This window comes from Pan paniscus, chromosome 3, assembly GCF_029289425.2.
Source record: "Pan paniscus chromosome 3, NHGRI_mPanPan1-v2.0_pri, whole genome shotgun sequence".
In the NCBI taxonomy this organism is placed as follows: Eukaryota; Metazoa; Chordata; class Mammalia; order Primates; family Hominidae; genus Pan; species Pan paniscus.
Window position 1 is genome coordinate 170,118,303 of NC_073252.2, and position 21,220 is coordinate 170,139,522.

The following is a 21,220-nucleotide window of genomic DNA, read 5'->3' on the forward strand; positions in this document are numbered from 1 at the left end:
TGGCGCACCCTCCGCAGATGCTGGCCCAGGTGCTAAGCCCCTCACTGCTCGGGGCCGGTGGTGCAGGCTGGCCACTCTGAGTGCAGATACCACCGAGCCTGTGCCCACCTGGAACTTGCACTTGTGCACGAGCACCTCATGCAGCCCCGGTTCCCACCCGCACCTCTCCCTCCACACCTCCCCACAAGCAGAGGGAGCTGGCTCCGGCCTTGGCCAACCCAGAGAGGGGCTCCCACAGTGCAGCAGCAGGCTGACGGGCTCCTCAAGTGTGGCCAGAGTGGATGCCGAGGCCAAGGAGGCGCTGAGAGTGAGCGAGTGCTGCTAGCATGTTGTCATCTCTCAATCCTGCCTCTAAACAGGACACCCCAACTGCTGTTGGAAATTTGGCCGATGACCTCTCTAGCTACTTCCTTCTGGATAGGGGCGAAGAAGGGGCCCTGCAGTTGTAGTGTCCTCCAGAGGAGAGCTCTCTAGACCAGTGGAAGGGCCAGTGGGTCAGTCCTGGGGTCCTCAATAGAAGTTGTTAGTTGGGCTCATTTGGGGTTCCATTTGTAAGACCTTCTGTATGTAGCTTGATGGCCTCGATTCTAGCGGAAACAAATTTGACAAGAAGGTTAAAAATAGAGGGTCCAAAGGCGAGTAACAGCAAGATGGCTGCCACAGGACCTAGAAGGGGAAGAAGCCATGTTGCCCAACTCCAGAGGTTGGTATAAGAGTTTGAAAGGAGGTCAGGAGATTGAGACCATTCTGGCTAACATGGTGAAACCCCATCTCTACTAAAAATACCAAAAAATTAGCCAGGCTAATTTTGGTGGTGGGCGCCTGTAGTCCCAGCTACTCGGGTGGCTGAGGCAGGAGAATGGTGTGAACCCAGGAGGCAGAGCTTGCAGTGAGTCGAGATCACGCCACTGCACTCCAGCCTGGGCGACAGAGTGAGACTCCATCTCAAAAAAAAAAAAAAAAAAAAAAAAGAGTTTGAAAGGCGTTGTCTGACTTCAGAAGCCTTTTCCTGTAAATGCCAGGTGGCATCTCGTACTATCCCTGACTGGTTAGTGTAAAAACAACACTCTTCCCCTAAGAAGGTACAAAGTCCTCCTTTCTCAGCAGGGGGGAGGTCTAGACCTCAGCGGTTATAGAGAGTCACTGCTGCTAAGGTGTCTATTTGGGATTGTAGAGTAAGGATAGATTTTGTTATTTCTTGCAAACTGTCTGAGAAATCCTTTGAGAGTGTGTGGTAGTAGGATAATGCATGTTACACTGTTAACTTTTAGCAAACTTTACTTTAGTTGAAAACCTTGTAAGTTTGGGATTTTAATTTTTCTTTGCTATTAGTAAAACCTCATTCAGTCCATATTAACTTAGAATTGGTATAGATGTCTCAGTCCTGATTCTGTAAGTACTTTAAGATTTGGCTCAGTGCAAACAGCTCACACGTTTGAGCAGACCAATTATTGGACAATTTTCCTAACTCTGCTTCTATAAGAGTTTCCTTATCACTTACTGAATACCCATTGTGTCTTTTTTCCTAATCGCCCAAAAGGAACCATCTATTGTCCTGTCCTGAAAGGAGTTCCTCCTATGTCTGGTTGGAACTTCCTATGGTAATTAATTAAGATTTAGATCCCCTGTTAGGAAACCTCCTGGGTTAAGGACTTTTGATAGGAAGGCTATGGGTTGTCATTGGCCTCAGTGCTTTCAGGCTACGCCCTGGTTTACACTGACAACAAGGTGGTATTGTAGTGTTACAGGGTCATGGAGAAGACCGTCAATTATCAATTATAGGTTTTAAATTTACCCTGGCTTTTAAAGGAATAGGGTACACTGTTTTTTCTTTACTATTTCTGTCTCTCTCTCTTTCTCTTTGACTTCTTTGTCTCTCTTTCCTTCTTTCTCTCTGACTCCCTCTTTGTCTCTTCCTCTCTTTCCTTCTTTGACTTTCTGTCTCTCTGTCTCTTCCTTCTCTCTCCTTCTCTTTGTCTCTGTTTCTTCCTCTCTGTCTGTCTCTTCCTCTCTCTCTCTCTCTCTGACTTTCTGTCTCTTTCTCTCTTTCCTTCTTTGACTTTGTCTCTCTCTTTCTCTCTACTGGTCTTTCCCTGCCTCTGCCAGCTGCTTATGCTGCTGTTCTCCCCTCTCCTTCCTCTTTTTGATGGCTTCAGCAGTGGAAGACTGCCACCACCTTGGGTTTTTGCACTGTGCAATAACTCCATAATTTCCTTGTGGTATTTAATGAGGGTTCCCAGCAGTTAGGAACCCCCTTTCTTTCCATATTGCAGCATGGGCATGTAGGATTAGATAAGCATACTTGCTATCTATATACACATTTATTCTTTTTCCCTTTCCCAGTTCTAAGGCTCAGGTAAGTGCCACTAGTTCTGCTAACTGGGCGCTGGTCCCTGGGGGAAAGGGCTTATTTTCAAGTATGGTTACATCACTAACTATGGCATAACCTACCCTTCGTATCCCATTCTCCACAAATGAGCTTCCATCAGTATATAGGTTAAGGTCAGGATTAGCTAAGGGGACTTTGAAGAGATCATCTCAGGGGGCATAAGTCTGGACTATAATTTGTTGACAGTCAGGCTTGATTGGTTCCCCGTCATCTGGGAGAAAAGTGGCAGGGTTGAGGGCCACGCATATACATATTTGAAGCACTGGTCCCTCAAGGAGTAGCGCCTCATATCTAAGTAGGTGGTTGTCTGATAGCCATAAACTTCCTTTGGCACCTAGTATGCCACTGAAATTATGAGTAGTCCAGACAGTGAGATCCTTTCCTTGTATTATTTTGATAGCCTCTGACACTAAGATGGCCACCGCCACAACTACCCGTAAACAGTGAGGCCAGCCTTTTGCTACTACATCAATTTCCTTACTTAGGTATGCCACTGGTTGTGGGGTTGTCACACGAGTCTGAGTATGGACTCCAAGAGCTATCCCTGCTGTCTCTGTGATGTAGAAAGAAAAGTTTTGTCCTGTCAGAAGGCTTAAAGCAAAGCTGAAGTTTGAACTAGGGCCTGCTTTAAGGTTTTGAAGGCTGTTTCTGCCTCTGGTTCCCATTCTACTAGATGAGTATTTGCTCTCTGGGTCTCCTTGATTAGAGTATAGAGGAGCCTGGCTATCTTGCTGTATCCGGGGATCCATAGTCGGCAAAAGCTGTTGATTCCAAGGAACACCTGCAAGTGTTTTAATGTCTTAGGGCAAGGATAAGCCAGTATAGGCTGTATTCATTCCTTGCTGAGGGCCCTGGTCCCTCTGGCTAAGATTAGGCCTAGATATTTCACCTGCTGCAGGCAAAGCTGGGCTTTCAACCTACACACCTTGTACCCTTGATCAGCTAGAAAGTTCAAGAGATCTAGAGTACCCTGCTGGCATGAGGCTTCCGAACTGGTAGCCAAGAGCAAATCATCCACATACTGAAGGACCAGAGTGCCTGGACTTGAGAAGTGGCCTAGATCTTGGGCCAGTGCCTGACCAAACAGGTGAGGGCTATCCCTAAACCCTTGGGGCAAGACTGTGCACATAAGTTGGGACGTGTGATCTGTGGGATCCTCAAAGGCAAAGAGAAACTGGGAGTCAGAGTGCAGGGGAATACAGAAGAAGGCATCCTTGAGGTCCAGAACAGTGAACCATTCTGCTTCCTCTGGTATTTGAGAGAGCAGGGAATAGGGGTTGGGTACAACTGGATATAGAGGAATTACTGCCTCATTGGTGAGTCTAAGATCTTGCACTAGTCTCCACTGACTGTCGGTTTTTGTACTCCTAGAATTGGGGTGTTGCAGGGACTGCTGCATTTCCTTACTAAGCCTTGAGCTTTTAAATGTTTAACAATATCCTGTAAACCTTTATGAGCTTCAGGCCTTAAGGGATATTGCCTTTGATAAGGAAAAGAGGTGGGGTCTTTTAGCCTGATTTGGACTGGGTGGGCATTTTTTGCCCTTCCAATGCACAGACTTCAGGGTTGATTCCTTCTTCAAGTAGGGGACAACAAATGGGTAACTTGTCCCCTATATTCATGTAGATAATAGCTCCACCTTTGGCTAATATATCTCTACCTAATAAGGGTGTGGGACTTTCAGGCATAACAAGAAAGGCATGTGAAAAGAGCAAAGTCTCCCAATTACAACTGAGGAGGTGGGAGAAATACCCGGTTACAGGCTGTCCCAGGATTCCTTGGATGGTAATGGACCTTGAGGACAGTCGGCCAGGACAGGAGATTAACACTGAGAAGGCCGCGCCAGTGTCCCGGAGGAAGTCAATTTCCTGGCCCTCAATGGTTAAACATACCCAGGGCTCAGTGAGGGTGATGACATGAGCTGGCGCTTGCCCTGGGCACCCTCAGTCCTGTTGTTGGATCATCTGGTTGGGGGCTTCTGATCCAGAGAATCTTCATTCTCTGGAGCAGTGCACCTTCCAGTGATTGCCTCGGCATAGTGGACATGGATGATGGGGCAGCTTGTTTCTCATTGGACAATCTTTTTTAAAGTGTCCTTGTAAACCACACTGATAACAAGCCCTACTGGGTGATTAGCCTGCTCCATTTTCTGTCCTCTCTGAACCACCAAGGTTTGTTTGTCTGAGGGCCATGACTAAGGCTGCGTCCTTTCTCTGATCTCGCTTTTCCTTTTGGGACTGTTCCTCTTGGTCCCTATTATAGAACATCGAGGTTGCCAGGTTTAATAATGCCTCCAAATTTTGTTCAGGGCCCAGGGCTTGCTTTTGGAGCTTTCTCCTGATATCTGCAGCTGATTGGGTAATAAACTTATCTTTTAGAATCAATTGACCCTTGAGTGAGTTGGGTGACAGGGGAGTATATTTTCTTAAGGCCTCCCATAGCTGCTCGAGGAAAGCAGAAGGACTTTCTTCCTTTCCCTGAGTTATGGTGGACATCATTGAATAATTCATGGGCTTTTTCCTAATTCTCCTTAGTCCTTCTAGAGCACAGGTCAACAGATGTTTATGACTCCGGTCCCTGTGATCTGAGTCGAGGTCTTAGTGGGGATCCATACTGGGGATGGCTTGTTGACCAGTAGAGAATTTATTCTTTTCTTCAGCTGTCATTCTGGCATTTACTTTACTAAGATACCAGGTATCTCCAAACTCTCAAGCTGCAGCTAAAGCTGCATTCTTTTCATTAGAGGCCAGGGTTTGATCTAACAGTAGCATGACATCTCTCCAAGCGAGGTCGAAGGTTTGCCCTAGACCCTGTAGGATATCTATGTACCTATCAGGATCATCTGAAAATTTCCCCAGGTCTGTCTTGATCTGCTTTAAATCAGAGAGAGAGAAGGGGACATGTACCTGGGTTGGGCCAAATTCCCCTCCCCCTACAGCTTGAAGAGGACATAACCGATAGCCTGGGGGTTAGTGGTCCTTTGGAGATTTCTTTGCTTATTTCCTTCTGGGCAGGGGAGATTAGAGGAGGATTATCATTAATAGGAAGGGGAGCTATAGGGAGGCTAGGATATGGGCGTAAGCTGAGAGGTCCTCCTGTGGGATGTAAATTGCAAGCTTTGCATAGTTGTGTATTCTCCCTCAATGAAAAGAAAGCTTGGACATAAGGCATTTCACTCTATTTGCCTTCCCTCTTATAGAAAAGGTCAAGCTGCAGGATAGTATTATAACTTGTACTTCCCTCAGGTGGCCATTTTTCCCCATCAGAGAGAGAATATTGGGGCCAAGCCATAGTGCAGAAAAAAATCAGCCACCTCTTTCTCAGGGTTTGCGGGTCAAATTGGTCCCAATAGCTTTGGATACATTTCAAGGGTGAGCCTGTTGATGCCTGAGTGTTTCCCATCTGAAAGACAAAAATGCCCACAGTTTTGGTTTGTTTGTTTCTACCCTTGCCCAAGAACCCACAACGGTCCCTGGACCCTGCTGATCAGAATAGTTGCACTCATCGACACAGCAGCAGAAACCACCCCTACCCAAGAACCTGCAACGGTCCCTGGACCCTGCTGATCGGAATAGTTGCACTCACTGACGCAGCAGCAGAAACACTAGTTTTCATCTTAGACCACAAAGAGGACCAAGGAAGGTCAGATTTAGTGGCCCTTACTGATGCATTCTTGAAAACCTGCACTCTTGCCTGTCGTCCTAGACCACAAAGAGGACCAAGAAAAATCGGGTTTAGTGGTCCTTACCAACGCATTCTCAAAAACCTGTTAGAGTCCTAAGCATTCACCTGTTAGTATTGGGACTTTACCCGTGTCCTATAAAGATGTTATGCCCCAAAAATGAAGCGCAGGGCCATACCCTGAGGGAGGGAAGGGATCTCCAGAGTTGGAAGAGTGATGCCCTTTGTCCTCACTTATATGAATAGGAAGGATACAATTTCTGAGGCTACCCATATCCTACCTTCAGGAATAGCTTTTGTTAGGCCTGCTTGTCTGAGGCGGGATCCTAAAATTCCAGGTAGTCTGCCCTTCAACAGGGCTTTGGGCAAAAATTGTGTCCTTCTGATTAGTGAGCCCAGGTGCCTAAAGAAGATAACAGAATCCTGGAGTTTATACTAGAAATCATTCTTACAAGAGAAAATAGAAAAGCACCAGAGACAGGGAGTGATTTTTAGAAGAGGGACTAGCCTCAGAGAAGAGAGGCGAGAGGAAGTTTTGTCTGGCAGGCATTAGGACCCAGGAGTCAAGGGTCAGGGTAGATAGAATAGATGGGCTAGTCTTGCTTGGGCGACATGCCTTTGAGAGTTCTGCTCACGGCTGCATGGTCAACCACCTTGTTGTCGGGACCCTGGAGCTGAATGGCTTTCCTCTCTGTCAACCCTCGACTCAGCCCAGGAAAATAGGAAAAGTGGAAGCTGGTTCCAGGCAAACCAACGCTCCCAACTCCGAAGAGTTGGGGGTTGTTAGCCCTTTCTCAGAAAGCCTGACACCCGTGTCTTTAGTCTGGCGGCCACGCTAGTCGCTTTTAACTGTGCCTGGTATTTAGCCCCTGAATTCCAAGGAAAAATAGGACAGAATAGCAAGCGAAAGGGGTCCGATGGTACTCACCACTTGGCGATAGGTGATGGTCTCACCGCTTGGTGACAGGCAATTGTCTCACCGCTTGGCGATAGGCAATAGTCTCTTCATGGTCGCCAAAATGTGTCTGGAATTGGTGTGTTCTTGGTCTCGCTGACTTCAAGAATGAAGCCGCAGACCCTTGCAATGAGTATTACAGTTCTTAAAGATGGTGTGTCCGGAGTTTGTTCCTTCAGATGTTCAGATGTGTTGTTTCTTCCTTCTGTTGCGTTCGTGGTCTCGCTGACTTCAGGAGTGAAGCTGGAGACCTTCGTGGTGAGTGTTACAGCTCATAAAGGCAGAGCAGACCAAAAGGGTGAGCAGCAGCAAGATTTATTGTGAAGAGTGAAAGAACAAAGCTTCCACAGTGTGGAAGGGGACCCGAGCGGGTTGCCACTGCTGGCTCGGGCAGCCTGCTTTTATTCCTTTATCTGGCCCCAAACACATCCTGTTGATTGGTCCATTTTACAGAGAGCTGATTGGTCCATTTTACAGAGAGCTGGTTGGTCCGTTTTACAGAGAGCTGATTGGTATGTTTTGACAGAGTGCTGATTGGTGCGTTTACAATCCCTGAGCTAGACACAGAGTGCTGATTGATGCATTTACAATCCTCTAGTTAGACATAAAAGTTCTCCAGGTCCCCACCAGATTAGCTAGATACAGAGTGCTGATTGGTGTGTTTACAAACCTTTAGCTAGACAGAGAGTGCTGATTGGTGCGTTCACAATCCTTTAGGTAGACATAAAAGTTCTCCAAGTCCCCACCTGACTCAGGAGCCCAGCTGGCTTCACCTAGGAGATCCCGTGCTGGGGCCACGGGTGGAGCTGCCCACCAGTCCCACTCAGTGCACCCGCACTCCTCAGCCCTTGGGCAGTCGATGGGACCGGGCGCCGTGGAGCAGGGGCCGGTGCCCATCAGGGAGGCTCGGGCCACACGGGAGCCCACCGGTTGTGGGGGAGCTCGGTCATGGTGGGCTGCAGGTCCCAAGCCCTGCCCCGCAGGGAGGCAGCTGAGGCCTGGCAAGAATTCTAGTGTGGCACGGGTGGGCTGGCAATGCTGGGGTACCTGGTGCACCCTCCGCAGATGCTGGCCCAGGTGCTAAGCCCCTCACTGCCCAGGGCTGGCTGCACAGGCTGGCCGCTCTGAGTGCGGGGCCTGCTGAGCCCACACCCACCCGGAATTCACGCTGGCCCGCGAGCGCTGCACACAGCACCGGATCACCCCCGTGCCTCTTCCTCCACACCTCCCCACAAGCAGAGGGAGCTGGCTCTGGCCTCGGCCAGCCCAGAGAGGGGCATCCACAGTGCAGCAGCAGGCTGAAGGGCTCCTCAAGCATGGCCATAGTGGATGCTGAGGCCAAGCAGGTGCCAAGAGCGAGCGAAGGCTGCCAGCACGTTGTCACCTCTCACTGTGACTATCATACTTTTCCAGTCACCTTTAACCAAAAGAGCCGCCCGAGTTATCTGCTATATGATATTCTGATACAGAGTTCTAATATTGAAGTTATAGTTCTTAAATAAGTCCTTGTTGCGTGTGAAAGCAACACTTGGCAGTTCCAGAGCCTGAGTAGAATCCTCAGGAATAGACCCTGATGCTTGAAAGCAGGGAAGCCGATTCAAGGAAAAAGGACCTTGCTTCAGCCTCTATTTCCATGTTCAGGAAATGAAATATAATAACATTACCAGCATCAGAAAGGTTGCTGGGAAGGTGAAAAGATATTACTTGTTTAATTTGGAAACAGTTAAGCACAAAATTAATGTTAATTAATTCGATAACACTAATTGTGTATTTATCTTAAAAATACAGGAAACTAAACATGCGATTATTGAAATACCAGTGATTTGATGGAATTCGAATTAACCATACTTTGAGATAAATTAGAAAGATGTTTGGTTTTGTTGTTTTTTAAAAAAAATTGTTATATATTCAGATGAATAAAGATTATTATAATTTATAGTTACTACTCTAGAAGTTTTTTTATCCTAGAACTTTAATGCTGAGTAATATCATAAATTATTAATAATATACAATGTGAAGAAATATAGTGCATATGCCTTGATTTATAACATGTATCCATTATAAGCCAAAATTTTTGTGAAATATATTTTTGAGAGACTGTACATTAAAAACTGGATGAGATTGATTATATTTTATTTTTATGAAAATGATTATAGAAGTTAATTTTATTAAGTGTTTTATGTTCAAGATTTTATGTAAATCCTTTCAATATTCAACACCAGAAGGAATAAGTCTAAGATATATATTATTCTGGTAGAATTTAGTCTTTTAGTTTATTTTCATTTTCATTTATTTTTATAACAAAAAACATTTTATTAAAACATAAGATTTACAGAAGTTTCCAGACAAGCCATACAAAATGGTCACAAGCTTTTTCTGAAGGGGAGAATCTATACTTGACAGCAAAGTCACAGTGTTATTATTGAGAGCTGTGATGTTTGTTTAATGTTCCCATTCTGGTTCAAACAATCAAGCTTGTCCATCTACAGCATCTAAATAAAGTTAGACTTGGCTAGGGAACATATTCTAAAGAACGGGTTAGCTGCTTTTAATCAATGCAATTAGATCACCAAAAAAAGGTGGGAAAGGAGCTCATAAATTAAAATAAAACTACCTCCCCCCTCAAAAAAATAAAATAAAATAAAATAAAATAAAATAAAATAAATAAAAACACCCACGGCCCTGGAGCTAACCTGACAACTGCCTTCATTCACAGTGCTTTACACTTAAACCAGGCTTGGGGAAATGAATAAAAGCAGAGAGGGGCCACTGCTTTTAAACGCTTCCCAACAGTCCAGACGATACTTCTAGCCTCTGCTCATACTTTTTGACAGTGAATCAGAACAAAACATAGATTTGCTAATGTGCATTTAATCACCAAAGGACTGAAGAAGTCTGGGCTTTTATTCTGTAGTGTTTCTAAGACCTTGTCCATTAAATGTAAACCAAAAGAAAGAAGTCTTGGCAGAACAGGAGAAGTGGTGCATACTTGATGATCGGATCAATTTAAATATTATTCATGGCATATAGCCTAGTCCCTGCTCTAGCTGTTTATATGGCTTGGGCTTCGTTGGTGTTTCCACTGCTCCTCTGCATCATTTGCTAATGGATCATCTGGATTTGGAGCACTTAACAAGGCCTGGATCCATAGCAGAACTGTGCGGATCTGCAGGGCTGGAGACCACTTACCTTTCAAAATATCTTAACATATTCTTCCCAACTTGTCTACATTAGGATGACAAATTTTGGTCATAAAACGCACTTTAGGGGCTGCCATTGGGTATTCTTCTGGAAGAAATAGTCCAAGTTTAAAAGTCCCTCCCTCACAGTGGGAATCCCAGGGACTGGCAATGACCACATGAAAATAATGGGTGTTGCTCTCATATGGTTCTGCTTTGAGGCCAGGAACTGGTTCTGCCAGCAAACGCTGGGTTTCCTTGACGATCCTGCTGGGCAGCCCAGCCATCTTGTCAGGTCCTGAGTTGGGTCTCTGGTCTCTAACTTCTAGTTTATATATCCTTGTTTTCAATGTACAAAGATGTACACTTTAGTAGGGAAAGAAAGAACGATTGTCACTGTTTAATATGCATCAATTAACAAAAGTAATCTATTTTAATGGTATTTCAGAACCACAAAGAAGAACTCTTCCCTTAAAGCTTTAAAAATGTAATTGAAATCTGAAAACATATTCCATATAATTTACCACGAAAGAGAAGAGACACTCTACTACAGTCATATTCAATTTTTTTGTTTTGTTTATTACAATAGACATTTAGAACATCTTATCCTTAAAGCAATTTCAGTTGTTTTGCTGATTTTCAGCTTGTCAGATTGTTTATTCCTTTTCCTTTTTGCAATAGAATGATAATGAGAATAAATTTTATACTGTGTGAAAATAAATTTATTTTTATAACAGTTAAATTAGAGAGATAATCTGATAAATCTGAATGTTATTTTAACAGTTTGTGCTCCTGTCATACTTTGAACGGTAAATTTTATTCAACTGCCCTCTATCAGGCAAGCTTTATGAATTCCTGCAATTTGCTGAAGGCATTGTAACAAAACAATAAAGTGAGGTGGAATAAACCTTTAAAAATTCCTGTGAAGATTATACTTACTTTTTATTATTTGTTATTTTCTGTCAGAATTTTGGACAAAGAAGTTAAGACCTGTGCTTTGGATGAAACACAAATGATTATTTCCTTTAAAGCTATTTCCTTTTTACTTTTTGTAATGAAAGGCTTATTGATATATAATTCACCTAGCATGAAATTGACCATATTAAAGTGTACAATTCAATGGTTTTTAGAATATTGATGGAATTGTGCAACCATCATCACTATCCAATTTTATAATAGTTTCATCACCCCCAAAAGGAACCCCACACCCAAGAGCAGTCACTCCCATTCCTCCCTACTCCCAGTTTTCTGGTAACCAGTAGTCTACCTTCTTTCTCTTCAGATTTGCCTGTTCTGGAGATTTTATATAAATAGAATAATTAAATATATAGTCGTCTGTGGCTTGCTTTTTTCCTTTATTATATTATTCTGAGGCTTGTTCATTTTGTAGCATGTGTCAATATTTAATTCCTTTTTATGAGCTATAACAATAATGAAATATTATATGGATATATCACATCTATGTTTATTGATTCATCAGTTGATGGACATTTAGATTGTTTCCACTTTTTGACTATTAATAATGCAAATATGAACATTGATGTCTCAGTGATTATTAAGACAGATATGTTTATTCCACTCGAGTGTATACTTAGGAGTCAAATTGCTGCAGTGTATGGTATGAAGAAAATCATTTTATTTATAATAGCACAAAAAACAATGTGTAATATTTTGAGGACCTGCCAAACAACTTTGCAAAATGGCTGCTTCATTTTAAAACCAGAAATTTATGAGAATTTTCATTTTTTTCCATGTCTTCATCTACACTGGATATTTTGTTTGTTTGTTTGTTTGAGATGGAGTTTCGCTCTTGTTGCCCAGGCTGGAGTGCAATGGCACGATCTTGGCTCACTGCAACTTCCGCCTCCTGGGTTCAAGCAATTCTCCTGCCTCAGCCTCCCAAGTAGCTGGGACTACAGGCCAATCACCATGCCTGGCTAATTTTTGGAGTTTTAGTAGAGACAGGGGTTTCACCATTTTGGCAAGGCTGGTCTCGAGCTCCTAACTTCAGGTGATCCACCTGCCTTGGCCTCCCAAAGTGCTGGGATTACAAGAGTGAGCCACCACGCCCAGCCAATATTGTCTTTTTTTTTTTTTTTAAGTTTTGTTATTCTATTAGGTGTGAGGTAGTATTTCATTGAGGTTTTGATTTATATTTACCTAATGAATAATGATGTTGAGCATCGTTTTATGTACTTGTCAGTCTTTTGTCTTTCTTGGGAGAAATATGTACTCCAGCCTTTTGCCTATTTTTTAAATTTGTTCTTTCATTGTTGAGTTGTAATAAATCTTAATATATTCTGAGTACAAGTAATGTATCAAATATATAATTTGTAAGCATATTCTTCTATTGTGTGCTTTGTTTCTTCATTTCTTTATGTGTCCTTTGATACACTAATTTTAAAATTTTGATAAAGTTCAATTTCCTAGATGTTTTTGTCTCATACTTTTGGTGTTACATCTAAAAAACCATTGCTTAACAAAACGTCATGCAAAGTTTCATGTATGTTCTCTCTTCTAAAAGTTTTGTAATTTTGGCTTTTACACTTAGATTTAAATCCAATTTAGGTTCATTTTTGCCTATTGTGTGTAATAGGGGGTCCAAATAAATTCTTTGCCTGAAGAACTTTGAAGACTATTCTTTTCAACCCATAATTGGGTTGAAAAGGCAATTGTGAAGACTATTTTCACACAATTTTTAAAAGACTATTTTTTCCCCATTAAATATTTTTGGAATTCAAATCTAAAATCAAATGATCATAAATGTAAGCTATATTTCTGGATGCTCAATTCTATTTATTTGTCTGTTCTTATGTAGTACATACTGTATTGATTATTACAGTTCTGTAATAAATCTCATTATCAGGAAGTATTAATCTTCCAACTTTGATATTCTTTTTAAGTGTTACTTTGACTATTCTGGAGCCATTACATTCTCATATATATTTTAGGATCAGCTTGTCAATTTTTTTAGAAAAAGGTAATTCATTTTTTTGGTAGACATTGCATTGAATCCGTGTACCAAATTGGAGAGTATTGCCATCTTAACAATATTGTCTTCCAGTTCTTTTCATTTATGTAGATTTTCTGTAACTTTTTTCAACAAAATTTGTAGTCTTCAATGTACAATTATTGAACTTTTGTTACATTTATTTATAAGTGATTGTTTTTTGTGCTATTATAAATAAAATTGTTTTCTTCATTTCATTTTTAGACTTTTCATTACTAATGTATAGACATCCAATTGATTTTGGATATTGACTTTGAATTCTGCAATCTTGCTGGAATTATTAGTTCTAATTTTTGTATGAAATTCTCAGGATTCTCTATATACAAGAGCATGCCATCTGTGAGTAGTCACGATTTTGCCTCTTTCCAATCTGAATACTTACTTCCTTTCCTTGCATAATTGTCCTGGTTAGAATCTACAGGACAATGTTGAATAAAAAGGTGAGAGCAGACATCCTTATCCTGTTTCTGATCTAAGATTGAAAGCATGTAGTCTTTACTGCTTAAGTGTGATATTAGCTGTGGATAATCAAGTTTAGGAAGTTCTCTTCTATTTGGTAGATGCTTTTCATCGGGTTCAGGAGTTCTCTTCTATTCTTATTTCTTGAAAGCTCTTATCATGTAAGGATGATGGATTTGTCAAATACTTTTCTACTTCTATGAAAATGCTTATGTGATTTTTGTCCTTTATTAATATGATGTGTTATACTGATTGATTTTTGGATGTTATATCAACCTTGCATTCCTAGTGTAGTAACCACTAGTCAATGGAGTATAATTCATTTAATATGGGTCTGCATTTGGTTTGTTAGTATCTTGTTGAGGATTTTTATTTGTGTATTTATTAGAGATGTTAATGTATAGTTTTCTTTTCTCGTGATAGTTGTCTGGTTTTGGTATCAAGGTAATACACAGAATAAGTTGAAAGTGTTCCTTCCTCTTCTACTTTTTGCAAGAATTTGTTAAAAACTGGTATTAATTAAATGTTTGATAGAGTTCATCAGTGAAGCAGGTGAAGTGAAGTAGGGCCCAAACTTTTCTTTGTGGGTAGTTTTCCTAATTACTGTTTCAATCTCTTTACTTGTTATAGATCTTTCCAGATTTTTTATTTATTCTTGAGTCAGCTTTGGTAGTTTGTGTTGTGTCTAAAAATTTGTCCTTTTAATCTAGGTTATCTAATTTGTGGGAGCACAGTAGTTCATAGTATTCCCTCTTAATTTTTTTTTAAATTTCTCTAAGGCCAATAACAATGTTGCTTTCTTCATTCCTGATTTGTAATTTACATTTTCTCTCACTTCATCTTGTTTTGTCTAGCTAAAAGTCTGGCAATTTTGTTAAACTTTTGGTTTTGTTAGTTTTCTTTATTGCTTTTTTTTCCTGCTGTCTATTCATTAATTTCCACCCTTAATACTATTATTACCTTCTTTCTCATTGCTTTGTGTTGTTTGCATTTTTACTTTTCCTAATTTCTTTAGATGGAAGGTTAGGTTATTGATTTGAAATTCTTCTTGCTTTATACTGGCATTTACAGACATAAATTTCCCTTTAAAGAATGCTTTAGCTGCATCCCAAAAGGTTTGTTTGTTCATTTTATTAGAGACAGGGCCTTATTATGTTTCCCAGCCTAACCCTGAACTCCTGGGCTCAATTGTTCCTTCTGTTTCAGCCTCTGAGTAACTGAAATTATAGACATGGGCCACTGTGACTGGCTAAGGTTTGTTGTGTTGGGTTTTTACTTTCATTCATTTCAATTATGTTATGTTGTATTTTTGTGTGTGTGTGTGTGTGTTTTGTTTTGTTTTTGTTGTTGTTTTGTTTTGTTGGTTTTTTTAACCCACTGGTTATTTAGAAGTGTGTTCTTTAATTTTCATACGTTTCAATTTTCTAATTATTCTTCTGTTATTGATTTTTGTTTTTAATTTTATTGTTTCGAGAAGAGATGATGAACAATTTAATACCTTTTAAATTTATCGAGGTATGTTTTATAGACTAGCATATGGTTTATCAAGGAACTCATGAGTACCTGACAAGAATGTCTTAATATATTCTGCTATGATTGCGTATTCTATAGATTATGGTTATACATGGTTTCTAGTGCTGTTTAAGTCTTCTGTTTTCTTCATGATCTCCTGCCTAGTTGTTCTATTCATTGTTGAAAGTGCAACATTGAAATCTTCAATATTTATCACTGAATTATCAATTAGTCCTTCAGTTTTCTTAGTTTTTGCTGTGTGTACTTTGAGACTTTTTCCTGTGGTTCACATGTATTTATACTTGTTATGTATTCCTGAATAATTGACCCTTTTTTCATTATAAAATATATATATGTTTTGCTTTTATATCAATTTTTGTTTTACAATCTATTTTTTAAAATATTGATAACAGCTCTTACTGTTTGTATAGTATATCTCATTTTTGTCTTTTTACTGTCAACCTATTGTGTCTTTGAATCTTGTGGACAAAATATCATTGGATCATTTTTATAAAATCCATTCTTCCAATGTCTTCCTTTTCATTGGAGTTTTACTTAATTACTTAATTGACTTCTAATGTAATTACTGGTAAGATAGAATTTGTACATTATTTATTTTTAACATGTCTTTTGCTTCTTTGTTCTTCTATTCTTCCATTGCTGTTTTTTCTTCGGTTACATATACATATTTTCAAGTGTACTATTTATTACATTTATTGTTTATACACACACACATATATATTTTTTTCTAAAGGTTGTAGTAGAAATTACAATTAACTTAAAGCAATCTAGTTCACGTTAATATCAACTAAAGTCAATATTATACAAAAATTTGCTATAAAAGAGCTTTGTTCTATGTACTCCTGCTTTATGCTATTATTTAATCCCAAATTGTATCTTTATTCATTATAAGCTGAAAAACACAGTTTTATAGTTATAGCTTTATTCAATGCCTTTTAAATCAGATAGGAGAAGAAAAAATTTACAAAAATACATTAATAATAATTTTTATATTTACCTATTGCCTTAGTCAATTCAGGCTGCTATAACAAAAATACATAGACTGAGTGGCCTAAAGAGCACACATATTTTTTTGCACAGCTCTGGAGTCTGGAAAGTCCAAGATCAAAGTACTGGCAGATCTGGTGTCTGATAAGGATACTTTCCCTGGTTTTAAGATGACCATCTTCTCATTGTACCCTCACATGGTAGAGGGCAGAGAGAGAGGAAGCAAGCTCTGTCTTGTCTCTTCATAAGAGTATTGTTATAATCATTCTGCAGAGAGACAGAACTAATAAGAGAGGGAAAGTGAGAGAGAGAAAGAGAGAGAGAGGTGAGAAGGGATTTATTAGGGCAATTCTCTCACTCAATTATGTAGATTGAGAAGTTCCATGATAAGCTGCAAGCTGGAGAACCAGAGAAGTAAGCATCATGGCTCAGCCTAAGTCTGAAAGCCTCAGAACCAGGGAAGCCAATGGAGTAACTCAACTGCTGGTTCAAGTTTCAGAGTCCAAAGGCTGGAGAATCTGGAGTTCTGACATCCACAGACAGGAGAAGGGTGTCCCATTTTCAGAAGAGGGAGAAAAATTTACCCTCTGCTTTTTGGTTCCAAGCTTGCCCCCAGCCAATTGGATAGTTTCTACCCACATTGAAGGCAGATCTTTGCCACTCAACCTACCAACTCAAAGGCCAATCTACTCCAGAAATACCCTCATAGGTACACCTGGAGAAACCCAACCATTCCAATCAAATGCCAAACCATCTGAGTTTCCTTTTCAGCAGAGGAGAGACAGGCTCAATGCCTACTGAAGCATTAAGAATAATTAATATTTTACCAGCTATCTGTATATACTTTAATCCAGTCAAGGTGACAGCCAAAATTAATTATCACAGGTACTAATACCATCCTGAGGGCCCCACCCTTATAATTTTATTACCTCCCAAAGGGCCCACCTCCAAATACCCTTCTATGGGAGTATGGTTTCAACATAGAAATTTGGAGCAGAGTGTACACAAACATGTAATTCATAGCACCTATGTAGTAATCTTTAATAATAGTCCCTTTTATTTCTTCCTGTGAAGTAATGTTTTTGTCTATTGTCTTTTCATTTCAGCCTAAGGTTTTTTTCTTTGGTATTTTCTGTAGTACAGATATGCCAGAAATGAAATCACTAAGTTTTTGTTTATCTGAGAATGTTTTGTTTTCTCTTTCCTTTTTGAAAAATTGATTTTCTGAATATAAACTTTTTGGTTGACTTTATTTTCTTCTTACACTTTGAATATGCTACTACCTCCTGAACTCTGTCCTTTTGGATTAGAAGTCAGCTGTTAATCTTATTGAAGATACCTTATACCCAATGAGTCATTTTTCTCTTGCTGCTTTCTATCTTCTCTTTTTGTCTTTGCCTTTGACAGTTTGTATATGATGTGTCTAAATGTGGCTTTTTGAGTTTTTCTTTCTTATAATTCACTGAGTTTCTTGTATATGTAGATTGATTTTTAATCAAATTTGGGATATATTGGTAATTATTTCTTCAAATCCTCTCTAAGCAGTCCATGATCTTGTCCCCTGTCTCTTCACCTTCTTCTGCCAAGTCTACATTTCCTTCAGTTTTCATAAACTAAAATGTTCTTCCTATTATGGAACATTGTTTTAACTATCCTGCCTCTGTTTTTTTGCTCATGCTGTATCCTCATTCTGAGACATTTTCAAACAACTTATATTTGTTCTTCAAACTTCATCTTTACCATAAACATTACTTTCCTCTCAAATACATTTCCACTCCACAATCTAATACAAATGTACCTCTTTTAAAGCAGTCATACCTTTCATCACAAAGTATAGTTACTCACTTGCATGTTGGATACGATCAAAATAGGCATCATTTTGATGTGCTCTGTTTTTTACTTCTCCTAACAAATCCAAGTGTTACTTTGTTATCACCATTTTTAACAGCTACATCCTATTTTAACATCCCAATATAGTACTTAGCCCCAGTTTTGCTTATTCCAGAGCTCATGAGCTCAGCCACTTGGCTCTAAGATTTGTGAGTACAGTAGGAGAGTTTAATGTAGATGGAGCATCTGTCTGCTGTTGTTGCTATTTGTCCGTTTTAGAAATACCATACATTGGTCAATTTAAAATCATAGAACACAATGCTCTAGTGCTTTGAATATGTGAATCAATTCTAGTTGACACTTCAAAGTTGCTAATCTTCATTTTGGTGGTTCTTTTAGTGTAAGATAAAGTTTACATATATGAGCCACAGAAAGTATTTTTGTGGAAGAATAAAGACATTTATTAGGAAAGTTATTTAGAAAATTAGAGTAACCTTGGTAAGGTATTTACTTCAACATCCAAGAGATTACATATTCAAAACGAGGTTTTTTCAAATGAAACCTAGATTATTTCACTGAGATTTGGCATTAGCATTTTATCTGCTTCAACTAAATTGTAATCTGCTGTATTAGTGTATCCACTCCCCATAAGAGTAATTTCTGGAATTCATATTCATCTGTTAAAAAAGATGCCCTTGTCCTAGTACTAAAACCATAATATTGATGAGAAAAAAAATTTGAGGAAATAACTTGCCTCCTATGTAGGATATCTAATTTTATGCACACTATATTTAGTGTTAGCAACCTGCTTCGGGGGTAGCGGGTACCATACTTACATGACATCCACCCAAAAAATGAAATCATGATCTATATTATTAGCTATTTAAAAATAAGCAACCAGAAAAGCTGTGCTGTGTCTATATCTATATCTATATTTTTGGTGAACTTTATTTTCTTGGTTTTTCCAATTCCTAATATTTCTAATAGCTTAAAGTTAGTTTTTTAAAATCATCCTCCGAATTTAAAATTCAGAAATGTATCCTATATGATTATATTAGACAAGACGTAATTTCAGGAACTATGACCTACATTTTAGTTTGTGTTCACATGAAATTCTTTAGGATTGTATGGAATAAGACATCTCTACCTACTTCATATTTTAATACATATTTAAATGTTTTTCTGACACATTTAGTAATAAAAATTAATTTATTAAATGTTTCCCAACTAGGATAAAATTTATTAACTATGTCTAATTCAAAATGTTTTAAAAATAACAGCAGAAAAAAAGAGAAAAAGAAAGATATAATTAAAGTGAGACTAGAAATCATTGATGTAGGAAAAAAAGGTACTCAGTGGTGCATTTTAACAAATCAGTAATTTTGTTCTTTCCAAAGATTTGAATGGTCAAATGCTTCCAAGATTTATTGCAGAAATTATGGGAATGCATATTTATTAAAAGGTTAGAAATTAAGTCGTGAATGTAAATAAAAGTTAAGTTGAAAATTGTAATAAGTTCTGTTTATGTAGCAATTGAAATAAAATGAGTAGATGTATATAACACATAAGTTAAGCTAAAATCCAAGCTCAGTGTATTGGCTGCATCTGAAGAAGGTAGGAAGGAGGTAAATAAAATCATAGAGAACTACATGGCTTCAGTCTTCAGCTTCATTTTAAGTTTTATTTCTTAATCAATAAAAGAAAGTATGTAGAACAAATATGACTTAAGTAACAATATTTGACAAACCCAGATGGTGGATACATAGCTTTTTATATGCTTAATATTTTCTTACTATAATATATCGAATTAGTTGAATAAAGGGCTGCTGGAGGACAATAAAACTAAGGTATTACTAAAAAAGAAGCTTCCTTTAGTTCATGATTTTAAAAAATAACAGTTGCTAGTTTTTCTTTAAAAATGATAGCTAGCTTTATGTTCCCATTTGACCATTTGAATTTAATTTAGCGACAGATCCACACTGTATGACAGATTGCTTGGAAGTGATGAATGATATACTTTCTCACATTTGTATTGTAGTTGAATGCAAAAAAACTCAATGGAACAATTTCTGCTATTTAAATTTTTTTCTTATTATTTAAATTTCCTTTAGCAAAATAAAGGTCATTACTTTTTTAACCCAAAGAAAATAACATAAAGTATTTTAGGGGCCTATTGTTTAATATTTTAAAAATTGACTTACTTTTCAAACGTTGTAATCTAATAGCTATGTTTGCAATTGATGCTTTTAACATACTCTTGGGTTACCATGGATTGTTTATGAAATAGAGCCACTATGGACTGTTTAAACTTTAATTAACAGAACAAAAACCATGTTACAGTAATGCTCCCTTACTCATGCTTGTGTTCTCTGCACCTTCAGTTACCCACAGTCATTGGCAGTCTGAAAATATTAAATGGAAAATTTCAGAAATAAACAATTGATAAGTTTTAAATTATGTACCACTCTGAGTAGCATGATAAAATCTCACACCTACTTGCTCAGTCCTGCCCAGGATATGAATCATCCCTTTGTCCAGCATGTCTATGCAGCATGTGCTACTTGCCCAATAGCCACTTAGTAGTCATCTCAGTTATCAGATAGGAAAGCATAGTTTATACAAAATTCAGTGTTACCTATGGTTTTGGATATCGACTGGAGGTCTTGATACATATCCCTCATGGATAAGGGGGGACTACTGTATTTCCAGAAAATAATAACTATAACTAAGTATGACGTAAAATGCGATATTTTGTTCAAATGAGAGGCAAAAAGCAAAAAAGCTTTAATTAATAGTGTTATATTTAAACACAGAGTAAGATAAAATGCAAAAAGACTTTACACTGAGGCTCCTAGGAGCTTTGATTACAAACAGGGCATGTAAATCAGAAATCTTGGCATTCCTAAACAAGTCATACAGTGAGTTAAGGCACTCTTATGAAAAAAAATAGAGAAGAACAGTGGTTAATTGTATTAAATCAAGTCAATGTTATTTACACTTTAAATGAGTTACATTACTTCAGTGTTTAAAAACTAATTTATAGACTAGGTAAATGAGAACCATCACACTCAAATTTCAATAAGCTCAATATCATTGTGGATGTGGGCAACTGTCTTGGTCCATGTGTGCTGCTATAACAAAATACCACAGATTGAATAATTTATAAGGAATAGAAATTTATTTCTCACAGTTCTGAA

The 21,220-nt window shown here is 38.7% G+C and overlaps 1 protein-coding gene and 1 pseudogene across 3 annotated transcripts in view; one reads left to right on the forward strand and one right to left on the reverse strand.

The window, feature by feature from the left end:
• GALNTL6 (polypeptide N-acetylgalactosaminyltransferase like 6) overlaps positions 1-21,220 on the forward strand; it is a 1,235,992-nt gene that overhangs the window by 551,971 nt on the left and 662,801 nt on the right. The gene's annotated exons all lie outside the window — the stretch shown is intronic.
• On the reverse strand, positions 307-10,798 carry LOC117980114 (ubiquitin-conjugating enzyme E2 N-like; annotated as a pseudogene).